Genomic DNA, 15,922 nt, shown 5'->3' with positions numbered 1-15,922 from the left:
ATTGTGAAACAAAAACAAGAAATCACAGAAGGAATTAGAAAATACTTTGAGATGAATTAAAATGAGAACAAGGAGCGAAATAAGTCTAAATTAAACGAGAAAAAGAAAACAGCAAATGTTAGAGAGGAAAATAGAGAATAAAAGAACACCGGAAAAATTAATAAGACTGAAATTGTCATTCTTTGAAAAGGCCCACTACACTGATGAGCTTTTCTCTAGAACCCAGCAAGAAAAAAAGCAAAGATTCTCTAAAAGAAGGGAGCGTCCATTTATTAGGTCGGCCGACAGATGTGGTCTGCGCAGTTCGTTAGTGGCTGTCTCTGTGGGACAGGATGGATGTCTCAGCAGCTGCAACCGGGTCCTGAAGGCCTGGAGAACTCCCGGAACGCTGCTGGTCTTCAGTCTAGGAACGCTCAGTTGGTTCTAATATTGATCAAGGAATGCCATAGCAACAGGAGAAGAGATGAACTTGTCAGAGCGAGTGAAGCAGAGAAAAGCACTTTCGTTACTCCATGTCCTTTATCGGCAGTGCCACTAGATGGCACCATCCATATGTAAAGTGGGCTTCCCAGAGTTAATAATCTGTTTAAGAAAATCCTCACAAGGCTGAGTGTTGGTGGCGCCTGCCTTTAATCCCAGCATTTGGGAAGCAGAGGCAGGTGGATCTCTGTGAGTTTGAGGCTAGCCTGGTCTGCAGAGGGAGTGCCAGGACAGCCAGGGCTGTTACACAGAGAAACCTTGTCTCAAAAAACAAAACAAAAAATAAATCAATTAATTAAAAAAAAATTTATAAGAGACTACTGTATGCTAGCAAGTTAAATAATAGATAAAGTAGACAAATTCATGGAAAGACACACAAACTACTGGAGCTTACCCCAGAGGAAATAGAAAGTGTGAACAGACTTGTAACAATAAAGATATGTAAGTTTTTCATGCTGGAAAAGCCCTAGATTAATTCCCTAGTCTTCAAAAAGAAAAGAAGAAGAAGAAGAGGAAGAGGAAGAAGGAGAAGGAGAAGAAGGAGGAGGAGGAGAAGGAGGAGGAGGAGGAGGAGAAGAAGAAGAAGAAGAGGAAGACAACACTTTCCAACTCATTCTGTGAGGCCATTGTTATTCTACTCTAAAACCAGAAAAACATAGTATGAAGAAATAAAACTATAGACCAATAACTCGAATAGATACAAAACACCTAATCAAAATACTAGTCAAATTAAATTGAGTAGCATACAAAAAGTTTGTACAGTTTGCTTGGCAGTGGAAATACTTCTGAGAAACTCACAGTTTGGTGACTTTATCGTTGTGTGAACATCATAGCACGTATTCACACAAACTATGAGGGCTACAACATAACTTGGTAATATAACCTTTGGGGGCCACTGTTATATGTATAGTCTATCGTTGATTAACTCTAGTCAAGTGGGATTTATCCATTGAATGAAAAATTGGTTTAGCAACTGGTAATTATTATTACTATTATTATTATTTTTTTTTTTTTTGGTTTTTCGAGACAGGGTTTCTCTGTGTAGCCTTGGCTGTCCTGGACTCACTTTTGTAGACCAGGCTGGCCTTGAACTCACAGCGATCCGCCTGCCTCTGCCTCCCGAGTGCTGGGATTAAAGGTGTGCGCCACCACGCCCGGCTAGCAACTGGTAATTAATTAACACAACAAGTTACATGATTATCCTAATAAATAGTTGGATATTTTAAAAAACGTATTTGACCAAATCTAAAATCCTTTCATGACAAAACATAATCAGTGAGGAGGAGAAGGGAATATTTATCACACTGAAGACAGCGGGCGGCAGCTCCCTATTTTCTGAGATTAGGAACCAGATTGGGTTGTCTGCTCATCACTTCTATCCCACACTATGCTGAAGATCATAACCCTCACACACACAACCCTCCAGCCCAGGTTGGAAGCAAAAGGTGAGATTGTCTCAATTTGTAGATGATTTGAGCCTGTACATACAAGACTCAGAGGAATTCACTAAAATTCCAGCGAAACCTGAAAGTTCTGAAAGATACTAGGATCTTAGATCAATGTATAAAGTTGCTCAAGCATATTGAAGACCCAGAGTCCAAAACAGCAGCAAAACCCAATTGTATATTGTTTTTCAAGGTAGGATTTGTCTGCATGCCGGGCCCTGTTGTATTTTTGTGTATCAGAAGTGAACTGTCAAAAAAAAAAATTACAGAAAGTCCTATTTGCAACAGTCATAAAAATACTTAGGAATAAACTTATTCAAGAACGTGAGAGACTTGTACACTGAAAACTCCAAGTATTGCTGAAACTACAGAAATATTAACAGAAAGATGTCTCATGTTCATGGATTAGAAGACAATCTTGTTCGTCTGTTTGCGCTATCCAAAGCCTTTTGTAGATTCAATGCATTCCTAGCAAATTCTCAGTAGCATTTTAAACAAAAGTTTTAAAAAACTAAAATTGAGTGTCTGTGGGAGATAGGTAAGCTGACTAGGAAACTAAAAATGAAATAGGGTCTCTACAGCTCTGCCCACTGAGGAGAACCTTGAGAAGAAATTGCCAATACCCACCTTGGGCTGCTCTGTGGGACTCGGCTGTCAGGCTCTCTCTCCCTACTGTTTGGCCAACCGCAGAGGGACAAAGGCTCTGCTATAATGTCAGTTGGAGCTCTGAGCATACTCCTGAGGAAAGTGATCACATGGCTTCTGGGAAGGGCCTGGGCATTCACCAGCAGAGATTCAGAGGCAGATGTGACACTCACCAAGTTCAGAAAGCCTTTTAGAATCAGGGCCATGTGTCCTCATGCATAGCCCTCTAAAGCAGTGGGTCGCAACCCCTTTGAGGAGTGTCAAACAACTCTTTTATAGGGGTCACCTAAGACCATCAGAAAAACATTTACAGTATGATTCATAACAGTACCAAAAATTACAGCTATGAAGTAGCACTGAAAATACATTTATGGCTGGGGAGAACCACTGCTCTAAAGTACACCCAGCGCCTTTGGAACTCCATTCTTAGATACTCCCCTGGTAACAGAAGTCAGCTATAAGAGCGGACTCTTATGTCTGGAGCAAGCGCAAAAGGGTCACTGCAAGGCTAGCCACCAAGAGAGCTTCTGTGTCTCCCATAATCAGGTTTGGTTTTTTGTTTTGTTTTGTTTTTTTTGGTGTGTGTGTGTGTGTTGGTCTAAATATCTAACTGTGTGACAAATGGCCCTGCTGAGGTGAGCCGATCTTTGCTGTAATGGTGCGAGCCATCTGGAGGGCTGGTCCTGCACCTTAATCTAAACCAAGTTAAGGCTCAGCACTGGGGCATCACTGATGTAGAAAACCAAATCTCCCCACGGTGTGTTGGCCAGAGAAACAAGATGGGAAACCCTAGACGTAGGATTTATTAGGAGTCAAGGTTCCATACATCACGGGCTAGGAAAAGCAGCCTTCCAGTTCCCTGTGGCTCCTGAGAAGGGCGGAAGCAGCAAATATCAGGCAGGGGACACTGTAGCCCTCTAGAGTGGATGCTAATGGTGGCTTGGGGCAGGTCCGGTCCAGCTACAGAGAGACAAAGATTCCCTGGGGACCAATTTTAGCTGCAGAGCCCACGGAACTTGCTAAGGAAAGGGATGAGGGTGGTGGAGCAAAGAGGAATCAAGAACCAGTGCTAGTGGGGTGTGGTGGTGCCTGTCTGCAATCCTAGCACTCAAGAGGCAGAGGCAAGCGGAAAACATCAAATCGGAGATCAGCCTGGTCTACACTGCAAGGTCCAGGCCAGCTGGGTTACAGGCATTTCATGAGAACCAACCAAATAGGCAGAAAACTTAAATCAGAAAACCCTGTTAGGTTGTTTCCTGGCCTCTAACAGGTGTATGGGTACCACTCTTTCCTCACAAGGGTCTTGCAGGTAGGGGCAGCCTAGGAGGGACGGCAGCACAGCTGGGTGAAGGCTATGAGGATGCTGGAGGGGTAGGATGCTTTCCTTTCTCTTTTCTCTTTGCACTTTGGAGATCCAAGCTCCTTCCAGCAGAGGCTTGTTATCTGGAGTTGAGGATGCTGACTGGGGTTGATTGCTTTGCTGCGTTTTTTTTTTTTTCTGTAACCTGTTTCAACATCTTCTCTTCTGGTGTTTGGTGAGTGTGAACATAATTAGGTAGGCAGAAATAATAGTAAGTTTTACTGTCCTCATGGTGGAGTGGAATTCGTATATTTTAGATTCCTCAGTGAAAACCACTTCCTGTCTGCACTGGAGGCTGAAAAATGAAGAGTTAAGATCTAAAGGCAAATGAATAAACTAACTAACTAACTAACTAACTAACTAACTAACTAACTAACTAACAACAATAATAAAAAGACCTAAAAACAGAACTAACTTACCACACCTAGTAGGCCCTGGCTCGCTGGAGGAGGTTGAGCATGTGAGGGAATGCTTGGGAGACAACACAGGGGAAGTGGGGAGACAGGGCAGGGGGGTATAAGCTGAGTTGTTTGTGAGGCTATAGGGAGCCCTCAGTGTTGCCACCTCCAATCTGCTTCTGCTCGGAGCTGAGAACCTCTGGGGGTGTCAAATCTTCCTGTATACCTTACCCACTCCACTTAATGCTAAGAGCATCCATGGGGCCAGAGGTGGTTCTTGGGCACTTAGTCCCAAGTGCTCACAGCTGGAAGCTAGCGCAGGCACAGGGATGGTTAACTCCAAGGGGGTTGGCCATGCCACTGACTGTTACTACAACAGCTTTCTGGCATGACAAGCTGTCAGACTGGGAGAAATGCCCAGAGCATGCAGACTATAGTCCAAGGCTTGGCACAATGGATGGCAATGTTGCCCATGGAAACCCTAGCCCTTCTTGTGGCTTGAGATCCTCATATCTTACAAACAGTAGAAGAATTTCCACAATTCACAAGGAGTGGCAGAGCTGTGGTGCGAACGCATGTATAATGTATCTGGATAATTGGCTGGCTTTCACTGAAGCGCGCCTGGCTCGTGTGGACTCAGACTGGAGCACAGTGGTGAGGATCTTGTTTTATACTGTAATGTCCAAGTTGGGAAACCCTCAAAGACTACCAGGAATCAGTCGGATGCAAATTACACAGGGTCCTGTTTATTAGTTAAGCTCGGAGCTTGGACCATCAGCCTCCTCATGAGGAGGGAAGATGGTGGCCCCTAGTGCGAGGGGAACAGGGTTTTTAAAGGAAAAAGCTGTAGGGGTGTGTGTGTGTGTGTGTGTGTGTGTGTGTGTGTGTGTGTGTGTGTGTGTGTGTTTCCAAGGCATTTCTAAGTCTTGTTGTTACATGATAGGTCAGAATAGTAGTTGTCCTTTAAGCTGATTGGCTAGGGACCAGATCCAGACCGCAGGGGGCAGTTTTTTCCAATTGTTCTGGTCACTGTGACCTGTAGCTCTGATTGGTTGGCCCTGGGTGCAAGCTTCTAGGAACAGTTGTTAGGCGTATGTTTGTAGCTCTCCCTGGTAACTCGGGGTGGGGGTGGGGGGTGGAGGTCAGGTGCTCAGGCCCTGAACACAAAATGGTGTTGGTTTGGTCTCTACAATACCGGGTGCCTGAAGCTGGTGACGTAGGGATGGGAATGCAGCCCAGTCCTTTCTCTAAGCTTTTCTTCCTGCGGGAAGCCAAGTCTGAAGGGTCTGCAGATGGACTTGCACAAGTTGCCATGTGTTAAATGCTGAAAAGGAAGTGCGGATTTGGGAAGGAATGATTTATAATAACAATATATCGTTAGGGCAATTGTTGGGCATATTAAAGGCACCGCATTAGTGTTTGGAGTCACAATTAGTTCTACAAGCTAACACAAAGCTTCCCAAATACCCAATGGTCTTTTTGAGGAAATTTAACTATTAACCTGAAAAAGGCTATGTGGAAAACCACAGCAGTCATTTTTTTTCTTAAACAACTTTACAGTAGTGCTAGAAAGCATCACTTCTATGCCACAAAAAGGGTAGAAGGGCACAGAGAAGGAGAGCAGTTGGCCCTTAGGAATCCACGCTATTAACCAGCACCAGAGGGCGAGTAGAAATGAGGCAACACCAGCTTCAGAGCCCCTGTGATTCAATGTCCAAACATCACAGTTTGAGTTCATCAGCTTCAAATGGTCTGGTAGGAAAGTTGCTATCTGAACTCTAGCTTTGAACATCTTACTGAAATGGTCAGTTAAAGGCAATAACAATGAAAGTCGCTAGAAAAGGAACCACAAGAAAAATGTCAGGATGAGTGGACACCATTCCCTCACTGCCTGCCTCAGTTAACACTCTACCTGGGCAGTAGTGATGCCGGGCTCTTCTCTTGCCATTCAGGTTGTGATAGGAATATATAAAATAACACTGTGCGGGTCTGGAGAGATGGCTCAGAGCTTAAGAGCACTGCCTGCTCTTCCAAAGGTCCTGAGTTCAATTCCCAGCAACCACATGGTGGCTCACAACCATCTACAATGAGATCTGGTGCCCTCTTCTGGTGTACCTGCAGACAAAGTGCTGTGTACATACTAAATAAATCTTTAAAACAAATAAGCAAACAAAAAACAAAACAAAAACAACACTGTGCTAGGCATGGTGGTGCTCAGGAGGCAGAGGTAGGTGAATCTCTGTGTGTTTAAAGCCAGCCTAGTTTACAAAGTGAGTTTCAGGCTAGCCAGAGCTGTACAATGAGGCTCTGTCTTAAAAAACAAAACAAAACAAAACAAAACAGAAAGTTCACTTGTCTCTCACACACACACACACATACACACACACACACACACACACACACACACACACACACACACACACACATGCTTTTTCTTCTACTTTATATCACCAAACGTTCACTTCTCATGTGGTCTCTTCTTATTCTGTCTCTTACTGCCACCTTCATGTACACGTGTCACACACCCCTGGATCGGGGACCAGTCTAGCTAACTCACCTCTTCTGACCTTGTCTTCATAAGCCAGTCACTCAAATCTTGTCCCATCTCCAGGACAGACAACTACAGGGAATCGTCTAGTAACCTGGAGCTCTACTTGGTTTGGCCTATGTACACATCCCTGTCAATAATGCACTTGACAGCCTGGAGCCTTACTTGACTGCACTACGCACACGCACCCCTCTTTGAATGGGGAACTTAGCACCTTGTTAGAGACCTAGAACCTCCAGGCACACTGAAGGCCAGCTGCTCCTAGATTCAAATGATGAACTAAGTTTTTTCTCCCTTAATGACAAAGATGGATATCTTCAAGCTGGGGAGTTGGCTCAGTGGTTAAGAGAACGTGTTGCTCTTGCAGAGCTTGTTGCTAGGCTTAATTTCTAGCATCTGCGCGGAGGTTTACCACTATCTGTAACTCAAGTCCCAGAGGACCAGATACCCTCTTCTGACCACTGATGGCACTAGGCACACATGTAGCACACATATATACATGCAGCCACTATACTCATAGACATAAATAATAAATCTAAATTTTTTTTTTTTGAGATAAGGTTCTCTGTGTATCTCTAGCTGCCCTGGAACTCACTATGTAGACAAAGTCAGCCTCAAACTCAGAGATCCACTTGTCTCTGCCCTCTGAGTGCTGGGATTAAAGGTATGCATTACCACTGCCTGGCCAATATATATTTTTTTAAGATGGACATTTTTTTTCTTTCTTTCTTCTTTTTTGGCTTTTCAAGTCAGGGTTTATCTGTGTAACCTTGGCTGTCTTGGACTTGCTTTGTAGACCAGGCTGGCCTCGAACTCACAGGAATCCGCTTGCCTCTGTCTCCCTGAGTGCTGGGATTCTAGGCATGTACCATTGCATTTGGCTTAATTGGAAATTTTCTATTCAAATATTTCCAGTATATGTGAGTAAAAGGGAAACAGGCAATCCAGGCTAGACTGGTTTTGGATTAATGCACAATAAACTGAGATGTCCTCTAAGAGAACGTGGAGGGCGAATCCCCTATTTATCTTTTTATGCCTATGCATAACTAGATGTGCATATGATTAAAATATGGTGCGTTATGAGAAGGAACACACATAGTAAAATAGAGATTGTTTAACTTAATCTGTCAGTTAAGATAAAGAACTGGCTCTGCTCGGTGTGGTGGCGCACGCCTTTATTCCCAGCACTCGGAAGGCAGAGACAGGCAGGTCTCTATGAGTTTAAGGCCAGCCTGGTCTACAAAGTGAGTCCAGGGCAGCCAAGGCTACAATGAGAAACCATGTTTTGAAAAACCAACAACCAAACAAACAAAGAAAGAAAAAAGCCAAAAGAACAGCAACAACATAAACATTGATGACCTAGCAGAGATATAGGCAAATAATTTAAGAAAATTATATTCTTTAAGATCCTTTCTTCTTGGACATTTTCTAAAGATAGTATAAGGTCTTAGGATCCTATTATTCTGGAAATTGGCATATTGTGTTGGTGGGATGACTCAAGCCTGAGGACCTGAATTTAATCCCTAGGGCCCACTTGGTAGAAGGAGAGAATTTATGCCTGGATGTATTTTTCAGACCTCCACACATGTATTATGCTGTGAGCATGCATAGATACACATACACTGAAATAATAAATGTAATGATAAATTTGATATAATTTTCTTTTTAAAAGTTGGCATGTAGCTTCAAGTTGCTAATCAACTCAAGTACATTCTCAAACTTATAATTTTCCTTGACTGTGTCCTTGACTAGGCAAGCGTGCTGACTTCCTGTAAATGTTGAATTGCCTGATAGGGGGCTAGTTGAGTTTGCAAATACACGTGCATTCTACAATTCCATGAAGCATCATGTTCTTTGGAGCCTGGTGAGCTGTAATGTGCTGCCCTCTCACTGTGTTCTGCCAAGCATCTAATTAACTCAGGGACTGTTAGCCCCTATGTGGGACTGAGCACAAACCAGACAGGCTTGCCTCTCCCCACAGTTGTTCCAGTTAGTGGGTTTTTTTTTTTGTCAACTTGACACAAGCTAGAGTCATCTGGAAAGAGGGAAAGGCAGTTGATGAATTGCCTCCATCAGATTAGCCTGTAGGCAAGTCTGTGGGACATTTTCTTGACTGATGATTGATGTGGGAGGGACAAGCCCACTTTAGACAGTGCCACCCCTAAAAATACAAACTGAAAAAGCCACGGGAAGCCAGTAAGCAGAGTTCCTCCATGCTTCGGGTCCTGTCTCTGGGTTCCTGCCTCGAGTTTCTGCCTTGATGTTCTTTAGTGATGGACTGTGAGGGGAAAGAAGAGGGTAAATATACTCTCTCCTCCTCCCGTTGCTCTAGATAAGGTGTTTATCACAGCAACAAAAAGTAGTCAAGGACACCAGTTTTCATCTCCCCCTGGTTACCTCAAACTAGCTCAAAACAAACCCAGATCATTGCACTCTAGTCACATAAAAGTCCCCTCGTGGGATACAGGTAGATAGTCAAGGAGTGGCATCAGAACCTTTATGACCATATTCCAAAGAACATCCTTGTCTTAGTTACCGTACTATTGCTTTAAGGAATCACCATGACCAAGGCAACTTATAAGGAAGGCATTTAATGGGGGATTTGCTTACAGTTTCAAAGGGTTAGTCTGTGAACATCATGGTGGGGGAGCGTGGTGGCAGGCTGGCAGGCACGGAGCCGAAGCTGTAGCTAAAAGTTTGCATCCTGGTCTACAGGCAGTAGGTAGAGAGAATGGGATTTGGGCCTGTTGTGGGCTTTTGAAACCTGAACGCCAGTGACACACTTCCTCCGGCAAAGCCATTCCTTTTTCTCCACAAAGCCACGCCTCCTAATCCTTCCAAAACAGTTCCACTAACTGGGAACCAAACATTCAAACACATGATCCTGTTAATCTGTCCTCACCAATGAGCTAAGTCTCAATGGATCAATGGATATGCCAAAGATCTGTATGCCATAACCAGGGGACTCCGAGTGTTTGAGCTCAGGAGCAGTGCAAACAAAGCCCTTCTCCTTTTTATTATCAAAGTAAGTGAAACATGAAGTGATGTTTACAGTTAGCTTAAGCCAATACAAGTACAGTGAGGAGATACACCTGGAATTATATCTTCTCATCTTTGGTCATGTGAAAGGTGCCAAGAATATTCTTTCCAGGCCTTTTTTATTTTTTTTGCCTTTCCCACAGATGTAATGTGGACAGGCCAGGGCATTCCCTTCATGTCCTTCTTCTCAAGTGCATTCACTTAGAGTTTATGCAATTCTTTCCAGAAGGCTGCCTTATGGGAAGGGCATTCTGCCCTATGTCTCATCCATAGCTTAGATGTTCACAGCTTTCTTGCCCAGGCTCCCACATGAACTTATAGGGGTGTTGGGGATTTGTCTGATGTTCTGACGCTAAGTACTACCTGCTATCTTTGTGCCCCAAGCGTTGCTATGTAACCTTGCCTAAAACTTATCCCTATTTGACCAATAAAAAGCTGACACACCTGGGCAGGCAAATGGGATAGGCATGGCCAAGGCTCCCTGGCTTTGCAAGACAGAGAGGATCTTGGGAGAAAGGAGAGACGGGATGGAGAAAGAAGGAGGAAGAGAAGGGATTCTGAAGTTTCACATGGAAAGAGAGACAAAATGAACAACAATAGCAAGTATTTTGGGATTATGCACGGGAAGTAGCCCAAATAGAAATTACTAGAAGCAGATGGAATGGGATGGAGACTGGGAGTTATTGGAGCATGGCTTAGGAGGCAATTATCTGCCTTGACCCAGGTAAAAGCTTATTATAAAACACATTTGTGTTTTCACTGATTGCTAGCTGGTTAGAAAATACCACCACCATAATAACTAGTCTAATAATAAACGTTTCTTAGGACATACTTTGGAATCAGCGGCAACATAGGGGCGTTGCGGTGCTTTGAATGAGAAGGAGAGTTATAGGCTCATACATTTGAATGTTTAATCACCAGAAAGTAGAACGGATGGGGGAGGGTTAGGAGTTGTGGCCTCGTTGGAGTAGGAAGGTGTGCCACTAAAAGTGGGCTTTGAGGTTTCAGAAGCCCATATCAGTCGCGGCCTTACTCTCTCTGTTGCCTTTAGATAAGGATGCAGGGCTCAGCACCACCATGATAGTGATGGACTAACTCTCTGAATCTGCAAGCAAGGCCCTCAATTAAATGTTCGCTTCTAAACATTGGCTTGGCCGTGGTGTCTCTTCACAGCCAAGGTACAACTGTTCCATCTCTCTTTTGTTCTCTTTATTATATTTTATCCAGATTTACATCCCAGGAACTCAAACAGGAACTGAGGCAGGGACCACAGGGGAAAGCTGCTTACTGGCCAGTGCTTCATGGCTTGTTCGGCTTGCTTTTTTTTATTCCACCCAGGCTCACCTGCCCAGGGCTGGCACTGCCCAGAGTGGGCTGGGCCCTCCCACATCAATCATTGGTCAAGAAAACTCCCACAGACTTGCCTATAGGCAAGCAGATGGAGACAATCCCTATCCAAGGTTTCCTCTTAGCAGGTGCATCATCATCATCATCATCATCATCAACAACAACAACAACAACGACAACAACAGCACAAACAGTGTCTCCCAAAACTGTCCTGAAGCTCTAACATTTGGAACTTATGAATGAGACTTCAGGGGCTGGAGAGATGGCTCAGAGGTTAAGAGCACTGGCTGCTTTTCCAAAGGTCCTGAGTTCAATTCCTAGCAACCACATGGTGGCTCACAACCATCTATAATGAGATCTGGTGCCCTCTTCTGGCCTGCAGGAGTACCTGCAGGCAAAACACTGCATACATAATAACTAAATCTTAAAAAAAAAAAAAAAGAATGTGACTTTATTGAAAAAAGGGTTAATTGCATATATAGTCAAAGAGGATGACGTCTACTGGAATACGGGCCATTAATCTGATTTGATAAGCATCCTTACTAGAAGAGGAAGGAGGCATAGAGAGGGAGAGCAGACAGCAGTGTGATGACTCTGTAACCAAGGATGGGAAGCTAGGAGAAGCAGGACACACCCTCCCCAAAGCTTTCAGAGTGTGTGGCCCTGTTGAACCTCAGTTTCACACGTCTAGCTCCAAACTGTGAGTGTTAGTCTGTTTTTTAAAAAAAAGATTTATTTATTTATTTTATGTCTATGAGTACACTGTCTTCATGCACACCAGAAGAGGGCACCAGATCTTATTATAGATGGCTGTGAGCCACCATGTGGTTGCTGGGAATTGAACTCAGGACCTCTTGAAGAACAGCCAGTGCTGTTAACTGCTGAGCTATCTCTCCAGCCCTAGTCTATTGTTTTAAGGCACCAGTTGGTGGTCCTTTGTTATGTCAGTCTTGTGAAATGAATGTAAGACCCTCCCACATGTCTACCTTTGTAGATTATTTCTAACCTTAAGGTAAGGCTGTGCCTGGTCCCATTTCACTTAACACTCCGAGGAGGAAACTCACAGTCTGGCCTCAGTTCTGTGTGCACAAAATCTGTTAGTGCAGCAAATGCATCTGGCCTTTTTGTCACACACTTGGTTCAGAAAGACATGCATGAGAGGGTTCTGAGTCACGAAGGGCCTCACTGTTAAGTGTTGTGTAACCCTTAGCCCAGCTCATGGAAGCCCAGGAGAACTCAATAATCAAGGTGCTGGAGGCACTCCTGCCCTTGCTCTGTAGACATCTCTGCACTGTGCTGTGGCTGGCCCCTTCTTGGTTTTGCTTTCGGCTTCTCTTCCTGCCCAGTGCAGTTTCTGAGTGCTAAATGCGTTGCTTTGTTTATTGGTTATTGCTAGGCTGCTTCTGCCAGTTCTGCTACAGAGAGAAACCAGAGGCTCAGGCTTGGCCCCTCCACAGTCCACATATCCGTCTCTTCACCATAATGGCACCATCACTTCATGTGGTCCCATGTTTGCATTAGAACCTTCATCCTTCCTCTGGTTCAGAGCTCACATAGTAGTTATTTCACTGAAAACCATTTCCAGAGGCAAATGCACAGCTGCACAAGGCTTTCTCTGTGGGCTCATGCTTTGTTTGTTTGTTTTTTTCTTGAGACAGAGTTTTAGTGTGTAGCCCCAGCTAGCCTAGAACTCACTATGTAGACAAGACTGGCCTCAAACTCAGAGAGACATGCCTGCTTCTGTCTCTAGGGTAGTGGGGTTCAAAGTGTGCAACCCAAACACATGGATACAATCATTCCTTAATTCATCAAAGCATATCCACACAAGGCAACGTTCAAGCTAGTGAGAATGGACATAAACCCATAGTTTGGAGGCTCTTTCTTTCTTTCTTTCTTTCTTTCTTTCTTTCTTTCTTTCTTTCTTTCAGAGATAAGTGTCCTGTCTTCATGCACACCAGTAGAAGGCTTCAGAGCCCATTACAGATGGTTGTGAACCACCATGTGGTTGCTGCGAAAATTGAGCTCAGGACCTTTCTGGAAGAGCAGGCGGTGCTCTTAGTCGCTGAGGCATCTCTCTTGCCACAGAGGTTTTCTTAATAACAGGGGCTTTAAAAAAACAGAACTCTTCCAGGTCTTTGTAAGAACAAGGCAATAAATCTTCCTGACGTTCTATCTTTTGCTCCTCCATTCTTCCAATGATGACACTCAGTTATGAGTCTGCACTTCAGTCTTTCAGTGACACCCCAAGTAGATTTCTTCCTAAGTAACTAGCACAAAAAGCTATCTTCTTCCTGAAAGTCCAGAGAAATTGATTATTCATTCATCAAGTGTAAGGCCCTTTGCCTGGCTCTAAGTCCATCCTAGTGAACCACGTAAACTTTGCCATCATGAATTGTTATTAGAAATTTCCGAAAATATGAGTTAGCCAGAAAAATGCTGTGTAATACTGAAGTTCTGATTTGAGTGCACAGCTGTGCTAACAAGTAGAAAGCGCTATACAAATACAGAATTCTAGGCCACACCCAGAGACTTCAGATGCACCAGCTCTGAGTAGAGACCGCGGACAGCATTGCCCCAATGGCAGTGTGGTGCAGTTCACAGGTGAGCGTCTGCCACTGCCAGACAGAAGGCCATTTTCCATTGGCATAATACCTACCTGGGGTGCCAGATAATGTGCTGGGTCAAGAACACAAAACAGGGTGAGGGCAGACAGGCAAAAGTAGAGGGAGAGAGTGAGTTCTTGCTCATGTGGCTATGGGGAGGGGCTGGACATCTACAGGCCTGTTCTGACTAGCTGCTGGTTGATGGGTGGGAGAGTGATGGACAGCCTGTGGGAGGGGCTAGGCTAATGATGATAATGGTTAGGACAGCACATGCTGACTCAGCCCAGGCGAGAACAGACTGGAGAACGCTTGATGTTCTTTTATTTCTACCTGAAACCTTGCTATTGTTGGCTGGTCCAACAGACACCGACATCCTGGCCCATGCATGAGGCCCTAAGGAGAAAGCGTGCTTCCAACACAGAGGGGCCAACACCAGTGGCATCTGACAGCATGCCTGTGGTTTCTATACGCCTCCAAGTAGATTGGTTCGTTACATACTCCCAGTGAACAAATGTCATTTGAAAGGTTGCAGTAAAGAAGTCACAGATCACTATGTGATATGTTAAGAAGACCAGAAGCAAGCTGGGGAGAGATGGCTCGGTGGTTAAGAGGACTTGCCGCTCTTGCAGAAAACCTCGGTTTGAGTCTCAGCACCCACATGGTGCTTGCAACCATCTGTAACTCCAGTCCCAAGGACTTTTCTCATCTCCATGGGTACCAGGCACACATATGGTGCACAGACATGCATCCAGGCAAAACACTTATACACGTAAAACGCCAATAAAGTAGAATTTAAAAAGAAGAGTAGAAGAAAATGGAAGGCTGATACTCTCCATTTCCAGAAACTATAAATTTTAAAGCATAAAACAATGAGAATCTAATCATATTTGTTCAGGAACTAGTTTTTAAAAGTCAAAACTAAGCCATGCATAGGACAGAGAGTATAAGCTCAAGGCTAGTCTAGGCTACATAGTAAGGCCCTGTCTCCAAAAACCCAAAAACCAAAAGCAAATTTAAGAAATGAGGGAAGGACCCAGGGAACAAATATTTACACTTTCTCATTGGGTTTCATTTCACAGAGTTTCCTCTTTGTAGTGTTGAGAATTGAGCGTCTTGTACATGCTAGCAAATGTTCTACAACCGAGTTGTGCTCTTTCCCCTCGTTGCCTTGGTTTTAGAGTCCTTGAAAGCCTGATTTAGGTGAAAATTGCACAACCCATATAGAATCTTTCCTGAGTTATCTTAAGAGAAAATGGTAGAAACATTCACAAGCCCATGTTAATGGTTTTCTCATTCTGGTGGAATAAAAGTAACCAAAAGCCTAGCAGGAAGCAAAGTTAACAAGCTGCCTCTGGTGCACATCCACATAGGCAGCTATGCTGGAGATTGGGAAAGTACAGAAAGTATACAGGTGCTCTGCCAAAGGATGTCCCCACACATTTTGGGTAACAGTTCACTGGATGCTGTGTCAGTGATAAAGTGAAGGAACAGGTGCTTTCATTAGTCATGAGGAAAAGACAGCCTGAACAAGATAAACTCCCGATAGCAACCACTTTTGGAACAAAAACAGTGTCTGGTGAAAAATAAAAATCCCCCATGGTTAATAAGAATTTTTGGCTTTGGTTTGGGGGGGAGGAACAGAGGATTTGGATAAAAGCTGCACAAGATGTATTGCATAAAAGCGTACTTACGTTGTATCATAGACTGGGTGTGTGGCGGGCAGGTCAGTCACGAGCGAACAGTGAGCCTTGCTTTGTGAGGACATTGAGTAAGGATGAGCTGAAAATCCTTGAGCGCAGGAGAGTTCACTGACTGTCCCGTGGCAAAGTGCTCCAAGGTGCCTCTAACTCGAGGGTGAGTGACATAGTTCGCATTTACAACAAAACCAACGATGCAATCTGGGGACATTTTCTAGGATGCAACTCCAAGATTCTTAGTAGGTCTGAGCAGTGAGTGATAGGGGTTCTTGTTTGTCCTGGCAAACAATGGGGGGAAGTTAACAGTGCTCACTGTTGGTTGCTCCCCGCCCCTTCCCCCCTCCCCCCAGGACTGAGGAT

At 44.2% G+C, this 15,922-nt stretch overlaps 1 protein-coding gene across 1 annotated transcript in view; it reads right to left on the bottom strand.

Annotated features, from left to right (window-relative positions):
* Positions 1-1,489: 1,489 nt before the first annotated feature.
* PROKR2 (prokineticin receptor 2) overlaps positions 1,490-15,922 on the bottom strand; it is a 47,538-nt gene continuing 33,105 nt past the window's right edge. The window contains exon 4 of the transcript XR_014778226.1: positions 1,490-1,638. The gene's annotated coding sequence lies outside the window, so the exon portion shown is untranslated. The remainder of the gene's footprint in view (positions 1,639-15,922) is intronic.

This window comes from Acomys minous (genome assembly GCF_964271855.1).
Source record: "Acomys minous genome assembly, chromosome: 3".
Taxonomy (NCBI): domain Eukaryota; kingdom Metazoa; phylum Chordata; class Mammalia; order Rodentia; family Muridae; genus Acomys; species Acomys minous.
The sequence above is the reverse complement of the archived record's forward strand: the minus strand, read 5'-3'. Positions and strand labels throughout refer to the sequence as shown.